The following is a 20245-nucleotide window of genomic DNA, read 5'->3' as shown; positions in this document are numbered from 1 at the left end:
GAATGACACCCAAAATCGATCAGTTAATCAATGGAGAAGGACAAACAGCCCAAGGAAGCAGGCAAATGTGAGGAGCTCTGTATTCCCTCAAAGGCCACCCATGCCCTTCTCTCTCTGCATTTCAGAGAAGTGTAAAGATTGATGCACACCAGCAAATGTCCCACTTCAGTCCATTTTCTAAACCTTTAGAACTTTTCTGTTAAATTCTCAGTTCTGAAACAAGTCACAATGCCCCTTTGACAAAGAGTTTATTTTGCAAAATAGATTGTCTTTGCTATTAGTCATGGACTCAGCAAATCTTAAGGGATGAGGTAGTTGTAAAGCTAGCACTTTTAGCAAACAAGAAATCCAATCCTGGCAGAACGTTTCATACAATTACTTATTAATTTTATAATTAGATGCTTGACTTTGAATTGAGCCCACAGGTGTAGGAAACCCTTCTCCCTGGCTGGGGTGAAAGGCTCTCTCCGTGGAGTCCACATTCTTTGCTTTGGCAGCCGTATAAATGAATCTGCAAAATAAATATGGGAAGGTTGTGGCCTTGAATTCTGAAAGATTTCTTTAGTTTATTTGTTTATTAATTTAAATGGAGAAATCATTTTGTAGGGTATTGAGGGAAGTCATGTTTGGAGACAGGGATTAAAGTCTGATTCCCTGCTCTGTTAATTGGCTGAGGGATTTTGGCAGGCCACTTAATCTCTCAGAAATTGTTTTTCTTAACTGTAGAATGGGGATAATATGTAGCCTAAAAGAATATTATGAAGATTAAATGAAGTAATCACATAATTAGTTCTGTGGTTGGCACTAAGCAATAGATCAAGGAACTTTTGCATGGATAATGACAAAATCCTGAATTGTATCTATAGATAGTGTTCCAAAGGAAGAAAACATGATTCTGAATTATAGTCAACTCATAATTATCTATAATAGTGAGACTGGACTATTTTAAGAAGTAAATTTGTTAATAAGTAAAAAAGACTAACAATTTTATGTCCAAAAGTGCTAATCTTTGTTTTTCTCATCAAAGTTATGAATTTGCATTGTAAAAATTTAAATGACATATAAATATGTATAAGGTAGAATTATAATTTTATGCTTTCCAAACCAAGATTTAGTTATTATTTTTCATATTTCTTTAGGTATGTCTGTATGTGTGCTACATTTAATACACAACTATTTTAAACAAAAATGGATTATAAAATTACTGTCCTCATTACAGATTCAATTTTATTCAATAATGTCATTATATCTAAAAATCCCTCACCTGTACATAAATATTTTTATAAATATATAGCCAAAATGTGGGAAAACACAAATATCTATCAGTAGATGAATGGATTAACAAAATACAGTATATCCCACAGTGAAGTATTATTCAGTAATAAAAAGTAATGGTGCATGTAGCATGTATGGATAAATGCTGCAACAAGGACAGACCTTAAAAACATGGTAAGTGAGAAAAGTCAATCTCAATCTCAAAAGGCCACATAAAGTAAGACTTCATTTATAGAACAGGCTTAGAATAGATAAATCCATGATGACAGAAAGTGGATTAGTGGTTGCCAGGTCCTAGGAGAGGGAGGAATTGTGTGTGACTGATTATGGTCCTGAGTTAGTAGTATTTCTTTTGGGAAGGATGAAATATTCTGAAATTAGGGGGTGGTGCTGGCTGCACAACTTTCTGAATACACTAAGAGATCACTGCTCTGTACATTTTTAAAGAGTGAACTGCAGGGTTTTTTTTTTTTTAATGATGTCACAATTAAGTGATCTTAAAATGTCAAGGGCATCAATCCATATCCATTGAATAGAATTTTGTGGTATAAACTGTGGTTTATGGATTTAGATTCTGATTCATATCCACCATGTCTTATGGCACTATCCCTGTGGAAAGGCCACACACTTAACACACACGTGCACATGAACATGTCTATGTTTTCTTTACAATGGGTTTTATTCTAGCATTCTTTTAGATTCCTCTCCCTTTTTGTCTGGTTTCAGGTCCTACAATGGAATTTTATAGAATACTGTCTAGGTATCATTGAATGTGGCTATAAATTATTGCCCGTAAAGTCTCATTTCCACTTTCACACCAGTCAGCTCCTAAGTGCACTCATGAGAAATTTCTTTCATTGATCAGAATTTGAATTGAAATCTTTAAAAAATAAATGTCCAGAGCCAAGGTTTCTATGGTCATCATCACCTTTCTCAATGAAGGCATTGAGAGAAAGTTTTAATAATCTTGTGAAATTGACTATTGCAATATGTTTTATTCATCTTTGAATTCCAAAACCTTCCCTCCATAAACTTGATGATCAATAATTGTGTGTGTGTGTGTGTGTGTGTGTGTGTGTGGTGTTGGAGATCAAACCCAAGGCCTTGCACATGCTAGGTAAGCTCTCTATTGCGGAGTTATATCCCCCAGCCCACAATAACTTTTTTTTTTAAATGGGACTGTCTTTAATTGCCATGACAGGAAATTCCAGACAGTTCTCAGTGTGCTTCTTCCCACCCTCCCCCATCTTAACTGACTTGCATGAGGTCTCTTGACTTTTTAGTTGGAACACTGAGGCTAGAACCATGGTATTATGTTCTTTCAACCTTACCACCCTTTTATCTTCATTAAAACAATCAAAACCCAACACAGTTAAAATAACAATTTACTAAATGCCACAAAGCACTTCAGGGTCATGGATATCCTTGATTTCAAACCAGATCTCAGGCTTGGAAATTTGTGGGAATACAAGTCCAGGAATGGGATAATGTTTTAGTAGTTTGGGACTCAGAATTTAGTATTTTTATGTTGAATTCTTTATATTAACTGGATTTTCATGACTCTGTCCCCTGGATTGCAGTTGTAATTATGGAGCAGTTGACATCGTCTCTGGGCCCAGCACATCCCATAATTAGCTGTGTTCTCTCCACAGCATATGACTCAACCCCATGTGGCTCTTCTGTATCAAAGGCAGGATGGCCAGATTTTTTTTAACCACAATATTTGAGCATGTAGCGGCAGATGGCTGCATAACCCAAGTGCATCGGGTCCTTTTGAACAGCAACCTCACCAAAAACAAGCAAACAAACAAACAAAACCAGACCTTGAGATTTATTTTTGAAAAAAGGAAAGAATCTTCTTGGGGATGTTTCCAAACACTGCATCATTTTAAAAGAAAAGCATTTTTTTCTGGAAAAACTAAAATAGAAATAAAGTTAGAACTTTGAGGTCAGCCTTGATCAGGAAGGAGGGCACTTCCTGGTCTCTAATCAGAGGTCTGCAAGAGGTTTACTTGGTTGAATGAGGACATTGGGTATAATGTACCATGTGGTGGAAAAAAACATTAGACTAGGGGTCAGGAGACCCAATTTCTTGTCTTTACTCTGCTGCTAATTAGGTATCTGAAGCTTTCTGAGCTTCACTAAATTGAACTCTTTCTGAGATCATTTATGCAAAAACCCTATTATAAGTGCAAAATCTTATATTATCAGATTTTCTGAGCAGTTGAGAATCTCAGGCTCCCTTCTGCACATGCATATTAATCAACATCTACTTTTGAAGAATCCTGGGGAAGGAAGACACTCAGTAGCTGCCCTGGTAAACTTATTACAGGCTTAGTTAAACTAACCACTGGGGATTTCTGTATTACATTATTAATAACATATCAGAATGGAGAATGTTTTATTCACCAGAATTCCATAGAGGAAAACAACTATATTTTTTTTTGTGTAAAGGGCTTGAAATGGAAGATTGACCCCAGGGGTCATACATATGAGCTTTACTGCTCTGTGTTTTAGAAGGCAACAGATATTCTTATTGCTCATCAGAGGAAGGGTAGAGGAAAGGAAGAGAGGTGATGGAGCCAGCCTGACGGTGAAGTTGCTACATGATTTGCAAGCAACCTCCTAAAACTCAAAAATTGAATTGTCTTAAAAGTGCATGAACAGTAATGTATGGTAGTGTATATATGAGAAGTGTACATTTGAGAAAGAAGTAGGGAAGAGACTCCACTTAAGCTCATATTAATTTTGAATGTTAGCCAATTTGGATATAGATATGAGAAGGTAGAGAGAGGTAAGAGAAAAATCAATCATGAGGACTGGCAAGAATAGTAGGAGAGCTCTGGATTCCCAGTCTATAGAATTGGACTTCAGATCAAAGTCAAGAGATCTTTTAAAAAGTATTTATAACTGAAAACATACTTGCCTAACACCTATGATGTCTGTACTTTGTACATTTCAGATACTGTGCCAAATGCTCAATGTGTATTTTGCCATGTATGCACACACACACACACATAGCAAAGATGATTCCTTTTAATCTTTACACTAGTCCTGTGAAGTGGCAGTATTATCTTAATTTCAGACATGAATTAAAATAAGACCCAGAGACCTTACATAAATCATCCAAGCACACAAGTACAATGTAGATTCTAAATTAGTACAAATATACTACTCTGACACTAAACTAGTAGTTATTTGTTAATATAAAATGCATTAGGTAGTTTTCTGCTAGACATTAAAGGGTGTACAAAAATGATTCTAAAGTAAATCTTGCCACAGGAGGATGCAGGTTAATATAAGGCATGGGCCACATGAGAGGCTGGCAATATCAGTGGAATCAGACATCTAATTCCCCTGACTCCTGTGTAGTCTGAGTCTTTTTCTCCTGTGAAGCTGAAGAATAGTTAATTCATATTCTGTATGTGAACCAAAGTTAGATGCTCCCTTGCTCTATGGCATTAGCCATGATGAACATTCCACCTCTTCATTTGTTTCCATGTTTTGACAGTCTATATTGAAAATCCTTGTTGTCATAGGCTGTCACCTCAGGATGCACTCTGCCTTTCATTCTGTATATCTCTCATCCATCATTTCTCCTGTCCCGGAGCTCCCTCCCAGGTTCTTGATTTTCTTTTGTCTACCACATTCTTTTCTCCTTCCCTCTGGGTGGGGGCATTTCTTCCTCCTCTGGGTACCATCTCTCCACCTTCCTTTCCCAATCCTGCCCTGGAGAGTCCTTAAGGAAATACTTTCCCACAAGGCCCATCTCTTTGAGGGACAAGATTCCTTATTCTGTTGCAAAGACAAGGAATTTGTATCTGTGAAGAAATTTCTTTCACCAATTTGCAGACATCCAGGGGCCTTCCATTCTTAGATAGCCTCCTGATTTCTGAGACTTCTTCAAGACCCCGCCCCCAACTCAGCCCCTTCCTTGTGTCTGTCATCTTTATATTCCACTCAGCATTTCAGCATTTCCCCTATTTATTGGATAGGGGTGTATAGGAGACTCAAAGCTGCAAATACTTCACATGTAGCTTTCCAAAAAGATTTTGAGGAAGAAGCTACATTGGTAAGTAGAAGTGGCCTGAGGGTTTTCATTTATCTGATTTTACCCATTTCATCAATTCTAAAGTGAAACTGAAATTTACCTTTCAAAGGAAAAGGAAACTTTTTTCAAATACATCAACATGATACTGCAAAATCAATTTTGTATTTTGGAGCCGGTACTGAACCTGAAGTCAGAGGGGCTCTATGAATTCTAGTTTTGCCACTTCACAGCTTTCTGACTTAGGCATGAATTTACTTTACCCTTCTGAGTCTTGGTTTCCTCCACTGTAAATTGGGATGGTAATACTGTGTATACTTGAGAAAGTTAATGTAAAGGTCAAATAAGAGATATATATATCTAGAGCACTGTAAGTGCTCAACAAATGGAGGCAACTGCCCACCAACAATGTACCAGTTCTCTACTTCCTACCTTCTCTTTGACCTCTTCACACCAATGTTAGAATTTATGTATCAACTGGCTCACTTTGGTTTTTCCAGTTGCAATTCTGTAGTTATGTAACAGGAATATTTATAATTGAATTACAAACTCTGCCAACCTAGAGGAGACTAGAAAATCCCACTAGAGTCTGAATCAAATGCCTGCAATTCATTTCCTGAGAAGCCTTCCAACTATGTGATTTTCCATAGCTTCAGGCTTTGCTATCGATTGAGGACCTTTGGGCTTATCACTTTTTTTGGCAGCTGCTGGCACTGATGGCTGTACCTACTTAGGAGCAGAAAAGGAAGGGGGGGGAGGGTGGAGAGCTTTCCATTACCATAGGAGAAGACTCTTTGCAGCACCAAAGTATACAAGAGCTCTGTGAGGAAGTATGTAGGGTGTACAAAGGGTGTATGCTAAAAAACTAAGGAGTAATGGTAGAATTTAATACAGCCTCACTGTACAAGGAAACCCTACATTCATACATTCATTTGTATGTTTTATGTGGGAGGAATTTCGGTAAAACTCTGAACTAATTTTTCTAAGCATTTTTAGTGTGAGAAACCTGGTGTCTTACTTGAGAAGAGTAAGGAAAAATTATCAAAGAATAACAAGGAACTGTCATCACACAGTGAACAATTATTATGCTCTCTCCATATTTTATAAGTTGGATGTTTTTATTCCCATTTTACAAAGTGAGGACTATGAGGCATAGTGATATTAAGCCCCAAGTTCAAGAATTGAGAAGTTATATCCAAGAATCCAACAGTTTAATAATTTCCCTTCATTCAAACAATATATAATATTAATAGTTTAGTGATGTCATCACTTGCCTTTATTTTATTCTATTAATATTCAAAGGCCTTTACCAGTGACTTATTGATAGCATTGCTTAACTATGGAATAATGATTTTAGAAGTCATGAAGTTTATGTAACCTCTTACCACAGCAGAGTAGCTGCTCGAGAGAGCTTCTAAAATCCACATTTATGGAAACAATTCTTTAAGTTTACAAAATCTCATATCTCTTAGAAGCACAAGGACAATACTAGTGAAATATATTCAGCTCAAGAATCTTAGGAAGTCTTAATTAAACCAATTCAAGAGGAAGAGAACCCCAGCCAAACAAAATGAGATCTCATCCTATCTAGAATTTAGCTTCATTCAGGAGGTGAAACTTGTCTTGGCATATTTCAAAACACTCATCCCAGTTCTAGCAACAGGTATACCTAAAATGAAATTTTATTGAATAAGTGGACTTTAAACATCTCAGACAGTCTTGTTTCTGTGTCTCTTTATAATTAAAGCATTGTGTCAACAAAAGAAAAAATAAACAAAACAAGGATGAATTCCCTTCCAAATTAAGAAATATTCCTCTTAATTGGAGAAACTAAGAGGACAGTTAATTAAAATTGTACCATATTAAAACATGGGAAATTCCTTTATTGACTAGTGCCATATAGATCCCTTGATATAGGCTAACTCCTTCCCACAGTAATTATTGCCATTTTATTGCCAAAGAAATGGAATTTGAGTGAAATGGAATAGATTGCCTAAGAATGTCCATCAGATTGGGTGGATGGGCAAGAATTAAACCCTTCTGCTTAATCAAACAGTTCAATTTTGACCTCCATTCCTTTTGCTACAGTTTACTCTGTATTAGTACTGAAAACCAGTCCTGAAGTTTGAGATCACTTCATCCTAACAGAGACTGTTCATAAAGAATAGTCCCCTCAACACCCCTGCTCCAGGAGTACCAGCGGCACACAGGAGGTATTTAGAAATTCAGAATATCAGACTTCACTCCCTGCGAACTGCATAAGAATCTGCTTCTAGCACGATCTGCTGATTTGTATGTGTATTAGTGTTTCAGAAGCACTGCCCTACGTGTCATGCCCCCATAACTAACACCAGACAAAATTTTTTTTTTGTAATGAATAAAAGAAACTAGTGCCATTTCCAATAAGCCTCTTCACATTCTTGATGGTGAAAACTATTTGACTGTTATGATTTCTGTCAGGAATATGGCCGAAGATCAAACGTTTGGGCTTTGGAATCATATACTAATTTACTCTGCCAAGCTGCTTTTGCATTATCAGTGCTGAGGAAATTAAGCCTGGACAGGACAGTTTCTCACTGAAGTCACTGACATTCACAGTCTTTCCTGTAGGAGGGGAAGCAGATGGGCCCGGACATAGATATTATGCATTCTGATAGCAAAGCAGCAATCTTTCATGAGCTGCCCTAGAGCAAAGTGAAAAGAGTTCTGTGTTAATTTTTTAATGTCGTTTTAATTAAAAGTGTCAAGGAAGAGTCCCTGAGTTTCACTGAGAGAACTGAATTCTTCTGTTATCATCTTTGAAATGAAACCTGAATCAAGGAGCCATTCATTTTCTTAGTCGTTTCTGGATTTTCTTGTTTCCAGTTTTCCTATTTGAGGTACATTTCAAGGCAAAACCAGTTATTGTTTTTGGTTAAACTCTAAGTTAGCATTTGAAGTTATCTTATAACAAAGGATAGACACCCATCTCTATCAGTCAATCATGGCCACAATAATGCTGCAGGATAGCATAAAATGTCCAGGTGTTCAAATGAAAGCATTAATTTCTTAAGCTATATCTGTGGATAGGTGGGGTCTTGGCTCACCAGGAAGGGCTTTGTTAGGGCAGGTAGTTAACTGTGGTTCTGACCTAAGGTCTCTTGTCTTCCTCCTGGTACCTGCAGCCTGGGCATGCTCTTCTCTGTGTTCTGGCAGAGGTCAAGAAAACAGATAGAACCACATAACACCTCTTATTGCCTGGGCTCAGGGCAGACCCACTGCCACTACTCCTTTTGTTTATTGTCCAAACAAGCTACATTACTAAACCCAAAGTCAGAATACAAGGGTATTTATTCTGCTTCTTTTACAAGAGGCACTGCCAAGCCACATCACAAAGGGTGGAGGGATGGAGAAGGGAAGAATGGAGGGCATTAACACAAATCTGTATAATCTACCATGCTGCCTAATTGTTTTCTTGGATTTTCTGTGATTCAAAGATTTCTAGTCTCCTTCTTATAACAACAGACATTCTGAAACAAATGGCATGATGGATATTGCATGATTTGTTTCACATATGCTAAAAAGGAACCGACTTAATACCTTGAGCTCAGATTTATTCCCAATCTTTTTTCATGCTTGTAGTTAAGGTGGCATTATCAAAACCCATGTCATGCTAATTACAAAATCATTTAGGTTGCCCAATATTATGGATTTTTCTCTTTCCTGATAATATAGACTTTCAGAGGAGGTCAGATAATGTTGAGGAGAATTGCTGAATATAAATAGTGGTGAATAATTTAAACACCACTCATGAATCTATTGATGTGTAAGTTTGGGAGAGGGAATCCAGGAATGACCAGTATCAACATCTTGATTCTTAATAACTCTTTTAGAATAGAAAATAACTTTCTTTAATTTTCTGCTTAAGCTTCCATGTGAAAAATGTTTTCCAGAGTTTGTGACAAAGACAAGAAGAATTTACCTTACAGGTAAGGCAGAATGATTATTGTGGGTACTATAATTTAAAATTCCCTTTCTTCAATATCACCCTTCCTGCTCCCAGGGTCTGAAATTTTACCCTTAGAGTCATTCTTTGAGCTAAAGTTCTACTTATTTTCAAGATGTTTGTCATCTGTCTATTCTGCCCTTCCCCATCCATGGTAAGTAAATAAAATCAATAGTTAAAAACATTAATATGTAAGGATGCCAACTGTTTACATCATCCTTCACTTTACCTTTCTTAGTTTTATCTTCTATATCATAGCACTATCGTCTGAACTTTTATAAGTGAAATCATTAGTAATTGCTTAACAAGTGGGGAATTTTTGCTTAGGATAAATTTTGTTCTTCTCCTAGAATCGTACCTCATAGTATTACTGTGAGGATTGAGTGAATTAACACAAGCAAGCCACTTAGAAGAATGGATGTTGAGCTCTGCTTTGTTCAGCTGAATATTTGGAGGGCCACTGTGGCCTTCCTTCTGGATGTAGTTGTTTCTAAATTAGTCAAACCATCAGTGTTACTTGGAATAAGGTTTTTAAAAGTGTGTATATCTCTGTGTCATAGTATCAACAGATTGAGCATTGCATTCCATTCTAGGCAACACATTTTTCAGGAGGCCAATGAGAAACAGAGTCCAGACTGACTAGGACCAGACTGACTGGGATGACAAAGGGGTGACTTAGGATAAAGTGTTCAAGAAACACAGCCTGGAACACAAGTGTCACTTGAGGGAGCCTAATCATCAAATGCTGGGACTGTCCTATGAAAGAGGCTATCAACTCATGGTGGCTCTCTTCATGGATAGTCCTAACTTAGATATATAATCTCTAAGATGATGGGCATAGTGCCTGTTAAAATTGACACTGTATCCACAGGGCCTGGCATTGTAAGAAGTTGTTCAAGAGGCATTTGATTAAATAGAAGAAAATGAGTAACTATTACCAGGGTTCAGATCTTGACTCAAGAAAATGGAGGTCTGCTCATAAGACTCTTTCACATCTATGACATAAACTGCTTTTCAAGTAAGTCAAAACCTCATCATCCAAGATGCATAAAAAGAGGGGTGGCATTGCCTGAGCAAGGGGTACTGTAAAGCCAAATTTATTTTCAAGATTGGAGAATAGAGGTTAGATTTCAAATGTTCCTTTCAACGTTAAGATTCTGCAGTAAGCATTTCTTGTAGAAAAATAACTATCCAAAAGCATGGTGGCTACTATATATAGAAAGTCTTACATTTTTTACTTTTGCTAAATTTCCAGATTCCAGAAACACCTTGAAGGAAGATACATTTTCTCTATGTCATTCAACTTAAAATATTAATTATTAATATTCTGATTACTTTCCTGCAACCACACATAGCCTCTTGGTGAAAAGTATAGAATACCCAGATCTGTGGACATGGTAGCAAAAGATGATTGTAGACCCAAGCCTGCCTTCTGTTTTCATGTACCTACTACTTCAACTTCATATTAAGGAGTTAATTAAATCTTTTATACTGTAATTAAGGATAGTTGGATGGGCATATCAATTATGGTGCAAGGTCTGTGGGGTAGAAGAACGTGATTTTTAAATTTAAGAATCATAGTTACCTTATAGGTTTTGGAGAAAGCTTGTCCCAAATACATGAAGAAAAATACGTATATGTATGAAATTTTGCAAATGTGGACCTCTTAAACATCCATTCATCAATTAAGAACCCATGGGATAAAGATGGAAAGTTTGAGAGACCCCTTTGCTTTCTGGATAGTCAAAACTACTCTTATCCCTAAAACCCTATAAGGATGCAATTATAGAGATATGACTCATTGTATTTATGAAATGCAAAGAAATATAAGAGACCTGACTCAGAGTCAAAGAAGATGGATAGGAAACTGATATGTCATTTTTGCTGCAGGATGTATTAAAGTGAAGTCATGTTCAGCTTGTGATTACAATTCATAAATGGTATTGATTGGGTTAGGTACACTTTTCTCCTTCCCTTGTATTTCAAAGTTCTCCTTGGTGTGACACTGCACTTAGGTGGACTGAATGTCATGCTTACTTGATGTGATAATGGGCCATGATGGACCTGCTCATTGGAGGAGTTGTCATGCCAGAGTAGATATATGTCTGAAATTACTACCAGTAATGGTGAGCCCAGAAGGAATTTTTGGATGCATGCATCATTTAATACAGAAGGCAAAATATGACTTGGGAAGCTGTGTGGTAAAGTGGAAAGGACGTGGCTTTGAGGACAGAAAGATCTGGTTTGAATTCAGCTTCACCACTTTTAAGCACATGCTGTTAGGCCAGGTACTTGGTTATGTGGCGCCTCAGATACTTCATCTGTGGAACAAGACAGAGTCCCTGTTTTAAGTTCTATGATAGTGTGAAGCACTTAAGATTTGATAGGCAGAAATGCTCCATCCTCTTTCTCTGTTCCCTTCAAAAATGGGACGCATTCTAGTTGAGTATTACCCCAAAATGGGTTCGTGTTTTCTAAGTTGGAAAGATACATATCAGACAATTTCAGCAAGGCGGGTGGTCCTATAGAAACTACTAAGAACATGGGATACCAAGAGGAGGAAATAACGGGACTAAAAAAGTTGGGGTTAGTGGGAGGGTCATGGAAACAAAGTTTACCTTACTAATGATCTCCACGTGCCCCTATGGCTAGAACTGAATTTTCCTCACATGCCTTTAAGCTCTGTCTGTTTGCAACCCTTCACTTTCCCAACTGAAATTTTGACTTTGACCAGGAAGAAGCAAACTTGAAACATGACTTTTTGCTCCCTCTGCCCAATTTTCCATCTTATCTGCAGTAATCCCCAGCCATATCCAGGGAAAAGAAGCTGGAAGTGGAGTGATAGTACAAAGTTGGGAACCTCTCTTTGGAGAATTTTTTTAAAAATTGGGAATATGATGGTAGGAAGGAACTTTACATTCCTAATCTTGGGTTTCTCAACCTCAGCATCATTGATATGAATTTGGGTTGGGTGATTCTTTGAGGCTGACCTGTGCATCCCAGGGAAGATGTTAAGTTGCATCCTGATCCAAATCCACTGCCACTTTGTGGCAGGCTGTAAAGCATTGTTCAAGCTGGGGTGGAACTGGGGTGTGGATCAAAGGCTCAGAACAGCTAGAATCAACATCAACAAACAAGTGTCATGGAGATCCTCACCGTAGGCTTAGTGGAAAGTCATTACTGGGGGAAACTGAGGCAAATGTTTCTTATCTGTGCAAGAATGTGGAGACTATATTTCTCAAGGGTGTCAGAATGAACAAAAGCATTTCTTGTTTTCCAGAGAAACATGTCTAGTGGCCTGACATTATAAAATTTCACTAGTCTTGTTTGTATAGAGTAATATTTAATACCAGGTTCAAACCCACCCCTACTAGAAATGCTCTCTGGCTCAGCTTTCTCTATGTCTAAAAATAGCCCTCACATTTTATGTGGGGAACTGAGAGTGGTTAGTAGAATCATATTTTTGAGAAATTATTTGATTTGCTTTCAGAAAATTATGCAAATATATAATGTGATAATCTGATTTATACTACCTAGAGAGAGTTAAGTGAAGAGGAAAATTAAATGATTATGAGCCTAAGTAGATGATTTATGATTAAGGGCTACAAAAAGGAAAAATTCTAATAGTAGCAAAATCCCTGTACAGGTTGAGATGGGAGAAAAATGATGTGCTTTGGCAAAAAGGCTTCCAGGTAAGATTAACAGGCTGAAGTCGAAAAGAAAACAATTTTGTCCTTTATGACAAGTATCCACAGGTTCAGATTAATGATGTACTCAGTACTTTTGGAGAGAACCTTGTACCCTCCAATACTAGATGTTCTAAAAACAAAATGCAGCAATACACCGTGTATTCAGAGGTGAAGAGGGTGGGAGGGTAGAATGCAATGATTAGAGCTTGGGGATCTTCAGAGATGAGGTCATTGACTGCTAAGGTTAGTGACAAATATAGTTTCTGGTATTTTACTGCACAGACTTAGAATGTACTAAGCCATATGCATTAAGAGTTGTAATGCCTCCTCAGACCATCTATGATTTTTAACTCACATGATAATACATCGTCTCAGGCAGATATTTTCATAATACAAACTGTAGTACATGTTGAGTAATTCTCCTTCAGTGTTCAGAGAAGTTATAACTGTAAAACCCTCCACAGGGGAGTATATACCAATTCTAGACAGGAGCTCCTGGGCAGGGTCATGTTGCAGCAGGTGATCTAAAGTAGGCTCACAAGAGCCCCAGTGTCTTGAATGGGATGTCTGCTCTGCCTGGGATGCAGTGCTACCATCTGCATGGAATTAGGACTTTAGAAAACAAGTAAGTGCTGAATGTAGATACAGTGGATTATCATTCTGATAAGGGATTGTTATTTTTTTTAAAAAGGACAAGTATTGGTGTTCTTTGGTTAAGACCTGAGATAATATGTTCTCAGGCAACAAGTGCCATTCGAGGAGAGTTCTGTGAAGAGCACTCTTCTAGGAACCAGAAGCCAGCAAGATGACTATCACTGGGGTTCCCAGGGTCTAAGGAACAAGACACATCAATACTGACAATGATTAGAATAAAAGACAGATTAGAACAGTGGTACAAAGGGGGTTTATGAATAGGAGGAGGGATAAGAAGAAATTCATATAAAAAGAGATAGTTTTGATGTCTCTAAATAGCTCAGATGGTGAAGGATAGCAAGCAAAAATGGATTTACTATGAAATTATTTTCTAAAATACTTTGAAACATAAGTAGAGTTGCTTTAGTTTAGCAATCATAATGAAAGAAATTCTCTCTTTCTATCATTTTGGTTGTGTTTCTGCACATGTGTAAAATACAAATGCATATATTTTATATGTTTATATGTTTTATATATTTATATAGACAGATACAATGCTTTAAGATTGCTATTACACACATTATTGTAGATTTTGGGGTCAAAGTTTCTATTTTGAGCTCCAGAGCTGCTGCTTTCTAGATGTGTAACTTTAGATATTCAGTATCTCTAAATCTTGCTTTTCTTACCTGTGAAATTGAGGCAAAGTACTGAAATACTTAGGCACAATGCTACAAGAAGGAAGCATTGTGTAAAAGGAATAATTGAATAAGATTTGATGTGATAAAACTAGGGACTGCAGTGTCAGCCGTGGTATGCTGGTAAAAGATTATCAATTAGCTCTTTTGTAATATTTTTCAATTCTTGTGATATAGGTATCCACTGTGGCTTCTGTCAAACACAACATTATGTCACTGAACATGGAGTTGGAGATTGATATGCATAATTACCTTATTCGCTGGTGAACACCAGCTCCATAGAAGCACCATGTGTCAGTGTTTTGATGTAATGGCATTAAAATTAAATAAGCCTGAGGGGAAATAAACTCTTGACAGCTGAGACTTTCCTGTCCTGATCATTGTGTATATTCTGAAGGGAAGATGTTAATCTAGTAATGGGAACCAAATTTGTCCAGGTACCAAGGGAAAGAAGAACTTCATGTCTCTTCAGCTATAAACAGGTAGACTTAAACTCTAACCTGAGAAGTTGCATAGGGCACTCCAGATGGTCTGGGTGAGCTGGTCCTAGCAGTGTGAGGCAGGCTGGCACCTGGCAGGGAATTGTGCCAGTTGATCTTATGTCTCTAAGACTGGTTTGACCCATATAATTTTATGAACAGAGATTTTCTTGAGTCAGTTTTTAGTTACTCTTGTTTTATGTCTGTTTTCTGCTATCGTATATCATAGTGCAAAGTTATAGTTGGATGACAGTTGTGAAATGAGGAGCTGGGGAGACTGGAATCCCTTGTCTATAGCTGGAGTAACTCAGATTGCTGAAGTCTTCCAAGCTATATGTAACATTCAGTTCTTGAATCCCTCTCTTCTTTTGTTTGAAATAAAAAGGTCTCTTCTTTTCTGAATATTAGAGTCTCTTAAGCTAGGTTCATGGCTTTCAGTTGCTTCTCAAAGGGACCAGTAGCCACAAAATACACAAAACCACTATATGCATACTACATACAATATTCCTATTTTAGTTTTATTAATTTTTAAGATAGCAATTTTATTGTACTTTTACTATGAACCATCTAAAATTCTGTTAAGATTAACAATGCATAAAACTGAATAAATAGTATTAGTATTAAATTTTTTTTCTTGGTATTTAGGGATTGAACACAGGGTCTTGCATGTTATAAGCATTCATTCTACCTCTCCAGTACATCCCAAACCCTGAATGATGATTACTTAATTGACTGAAAAATTGCACGTTAGTTCCTTGAAAATTAAATATAAAATTATCAGATGGCCCAAAAATTCCTCTCCTGGAGGAATTTACCAAGAGAATTGAAAACATAATCAAACAAACAAACAAACAAACAAACAAAAAACTACATATAAGCGTCTGTAGCTGAATAATTCATAATAGTCCCAAAGTGGGGACAACTTGGTCCTGAGCAAATAAACAAAATATGGCATACATATTCAATGGAATATTATTCAGCCCTAAAAAGAATAAAGTACAATATACAACATGAATAATCTTGGAAGATATTATGCTAAGTGAAAGAGGTTAGATACAAGAGATTTTCATTTCTATGAAATATCCAGAATAGGCAAATCCATAGACATGAAGTAGGTTACTGATTTCCCGGGCCTGGGAGAAGAACAAGTGGACTGTTAATGGGCTTGAAATTTCTTTTTGGAGTGATGGAAATGTTTTGGAATTAGATGTGGTTATGGTACAATATAGAGGACAATAAAAACTACTGAATTACACATTTTAAATTGGTTTTCTTATCATTAATACTATATATATATATATATATATATATATATATATATATATATATATATATATAATTAATATCAATAAAAATTACATGCTAACTTCAAAAATAAAACTAAAACCCCACATGTATAGGCATATCAAATAAGCACAAGAACCAATCAAATAAAAGAGCTATCAATGGCCAAAGGTGGAATAATTCAAGGGGGAAAAGCATTTATTTCAATTACACTAGGTTGTATATTTGTTTGTAAGCCAAATATAAAATAAATATTCAAAGCTCACATGGTATAAATAAATGATTGAATTAATAAATAAATTAGAAGAATGAATCAGTCTCCTGTATAGAACGATTCCAAATAACTTATGTAGCAATTCCACCCTCAAGAGGGGAGAATGATTTCTGACTCCTTCAATCTGAGCTGTGCATAGGAATTTCCTTTCAAGGAGTACAGTCTGGAGAGGGGAAGAACAACTTCATAGTGGGAAAATATGACAAATTTTACCCCAGCTAGATGGTCAGGGTCAGCATCAGCAGCCATGTCATGTTACAGCATGTATCACTGATTAGATCTGATGAAAGTAGCACTTCACCTGTCATCTTCATCCCTAAAGCTGAGAATCCCAGTCTCACCATGACAAAAATATCAGGCCAATTTCACCAGAGGGACATAGCTCAGGAAACCTGATCAGTGCTCATTAGAGATATCAAGGTCATCAAATACAAAGAAAGTGTGAGAAACCATCTCAGCCAAGAGGGCTCTAAGGAGACATGAAACTCAATGCAATGAGGTATTCTGGAGGGATCCTAGAACAGAAGAATGTAAAAAACTAAAAAGGTTAAAACCTGAGTAAATATGAACAAACCTATGAACTTTAGTTAATAATAATGTGTTAATATTGGTTCATTAATTGCTACAATATACACCAGCTAGCACAAGGAAAAAGAGAATAGGATACAGGGTATCTCTTTGTGCTATCTCCTCAAAAGATTGTACCAATTTGAAACAGTCCTACAAAACAAAATCTATTTTAAAATGTTTCATGGAACTTTTAGAAAATATATTAGTTTTATTTAAATATAGCAATATATAACTGTAGAACAATCAATATAAGATTATATGGATGGAACTGTAAATAATGATTTGTTATTTTTAGAAATAAAAAAAAATAACCATTTAGTTCTGAGTTTCTTTCAGCTTGACCCCCAGGACTTTAGCTATAGTTTCTTAGAGTTAGAAACACAGGTATTTTTACGCTTTCAGTATCGTGGGGAGATATATCCATAGGACTGATCTATGCAGCCCAGAGCAATGTCACAGTTCATTTAAAACCTTCCAACATTCGTACATTGGGAACAGACATACATGGAGCCACACACACTTCTAAACCAGACTGTTAGCTCGACTAATATAGGAGGCATGTTTGTTTTGTCCAGTGATGTAGCTCTTCTATGCCCTTCAGGGATAGCTGCATATGATACTCAGCACTGTCAGTTAAATGCATTCATAAACTAAACAATGGAGGAGAAAGCAGATCTATGACTCATGATTCATTATAGCTTTTGAAAGCTACAAAGCCAACTTATGTAAACCATCACCTTGTTCTCCATCAAGGGAAAACAGGAAAAAAAAAAAAACAACAACAACAGTAGAATAGAGGAAATAAATATGGATGTCTCTCTCTTGCAACAGTGAATAGGTCCCCTTGTATTCCTGATAAACTGCAGATCTTCTTTGAAGGAGGCCAAGTTAATTTTAAATTGCATAAGCAAGGACCTTGGCAAGCAAGACTTAGCTTGTTTCTGTGGCCCACTGTGGAGCAGCTGGTGAGAGACCTATTGATTCATTCATATCCCAGACAGGTACTTAATATATTAAAGAGGAAATCACAGTGAAAGATGAAGATAAGATTTTTAAAAACAGTGAAATATTTATTTTTCTGACTGCAATATGATCTTTAAATACTGAAAATGAACCTTGTTTGTTTTTTCTATTTCTGGAATGTTTTTCTTGAACGCTCCATTGTGTTTAACTCCCACTTAGTTTGGTATTTCTAAGGAAAATGATTGTCCTTTGTTACTTTCAGTATGCACATTTTCTTAACTCACTTAAATGCATGAAACTTGTCTTTTCCATTCCTGAGTGTTAATTTTTAAGGTCTTATTTAAAATGTCCCAAATAATATGCTTAAAATTCCTCTTATATCAATTTTAAATACTATTTATTCCCTGAAATGAAAGATAACGAAAGATAAAGATTTAAATTCCTGTAGTATTTGGATTTAAGTTATAGGTAAGCATAACACTTAAAGGATATAACTGGACATAAAATCTCTCTGATGGCTTTATTGCTGTTTGGCTGGTTATAGAAGTCACATACCTTATAGTGTGTGACTTCTAGATCTCTTTGATGCCTAGATCTCTTTGATTCTGCTATTGCACCTTTCCTCCAACTGCTGTAAGTGTTGGTTGCTAGTGGCTCATAGCCTGCTCAGGAGGTTACTCCCACCTTCATACCCTGGGTGGCTTCCAAGCAAGGACTGACATAGCTTCAGACCAAGTACCAACTGTATGGAAAAATCAGTGTGGCAATAGATGCATCATTACCATGATCTCACTAGTTCTACTGCATCAACACACAATCCAGTGATTGCTGCATCACAGAAGAATGGAAAAGACTCTTTAAGTAGCAACTAAGCTGCCAGTTTGGAGATAATGCCACACTTCTGGTATATATCTTGAAGTCATGTCTATAACATGGTTTTGATAAGTAGTAGACACGGGAGCAGAACTGAGAGGCAGGCAGGAGTGATCTCACTCACTATCATTTCCTTTTGTTCATTAAAGCAATCTGTGTTTCTGTCTTAGCAACTTTAATCTCTGTGGGTTTCACAGAGCAGGCAATTCTGCCAGTGGAACAGCCCTCTAAACTTAAAGTTATGACTTCCAAAGGTCACTCAAGGATTTTTATGCCAGCAGGACAGTAGTCAAATAATGGAGTCACCATAAAGGACAGACTACTGACCCTGATTGTTTTGAAGAAATACATAATAAAGAGTAAGCAGGAATACATTTGACTGTCAGGTGAATCCCTAAGACATCAGCAAGTGCTCTGATGGTCCTATAGACTGTGAAGAACGGAACTGACTTTGACCTAATAAGCATACAAACCAGGGGATCTGACTCTTTGGAAACATGTCAGATTATAGGCAGGACACCACCATCAACAGCACTATCAGAGGAAGAGGAAGATCTACTATGAATGATGAATGAGGGAGGTGATGGGTATCTGTTAGGATCTTGGAATCAACTTCAGGAGTGGGGCATGTAGTTCCAACTAATGTGTTTTTGTGACCACTCAGAATTTTGGAGAAACTTTGCTGGAGAGAATTTAAGATGAGAAACGAGTGGTCCCAATAGCACAAAGTACAAATGGTAGAAGATATTGCTGGTGTCCCACCCAGATCTCCTTCTCAGGCTGGTGCACTTATCCTCCAGCTCTCAAGAGTGCCAGCAACCAGTAGTTCATAGACATAAATGTCTTCTCTAGAGAAATGCCCTCAGCCATAGGAGCCACCTTGCCTATCAGTTGCTCACAGCCAACAACTGACTTCCTGGGTCTATAAACCATAGTCCTCTCACATCAAGGTTGCTTGCTCAGTTGCTTTTCATGATCTAAAGCTCCCCACTGAAGGAGGCTAAAGCTAAGCATTTCTGTTTGGTTTCTTCCTCTTTTCTAAACTGCTTCCCTCTTTCCAGTTCTTTCTAAGACCTCACCCTCTCTGAAGTATTTGCACAAGAATCTTATGTTAGACTCTGCTTCTAGTAAATTTGAAACAAAACACTCTATAAAGTATTCAATAATGCATAAAATATTCATAAATTATCTATAATCCTACTATACAATGTCTACCACCGATGATAGTACATGGTCTAACAGATGTTCCTCTATTTAGTGAAACATTTACATAAAATAAAAATCATTATATATATATATATATATCTGTACAGATGTGCACACATAGGTATGTAGTGTGTTTGTGTGTACATGTATAGACATATTATATGGTACATATATTTTCTGCCAATAATTTGAACTATATCCATCTATCTATCTATTGATCTATCTATTTAAAGTCTCTGTATAAATACACAATTATTTAGCAAATTCCCTG

The sequence above is a fragment of the Marmota flaviventris genome, chromosome 15 (genome assembly GCF_047511675.1).
Source record: "Marmota flaviventris isolate mMarFla1 chromosome 15, mMarFla1.hap1, whole genome shotgun sequence".
Taxonomy (NCBI): Eukaryota; Metazoa; Chordata; class Mammalia; order Rodentia; family Sciuridae; genus Marmota; species Marmota flaviventris.
The sequence above is the reverse complement of the archived record's forward strand: the minus strand, read 5'-3'. Positions refer to the sequence as shown.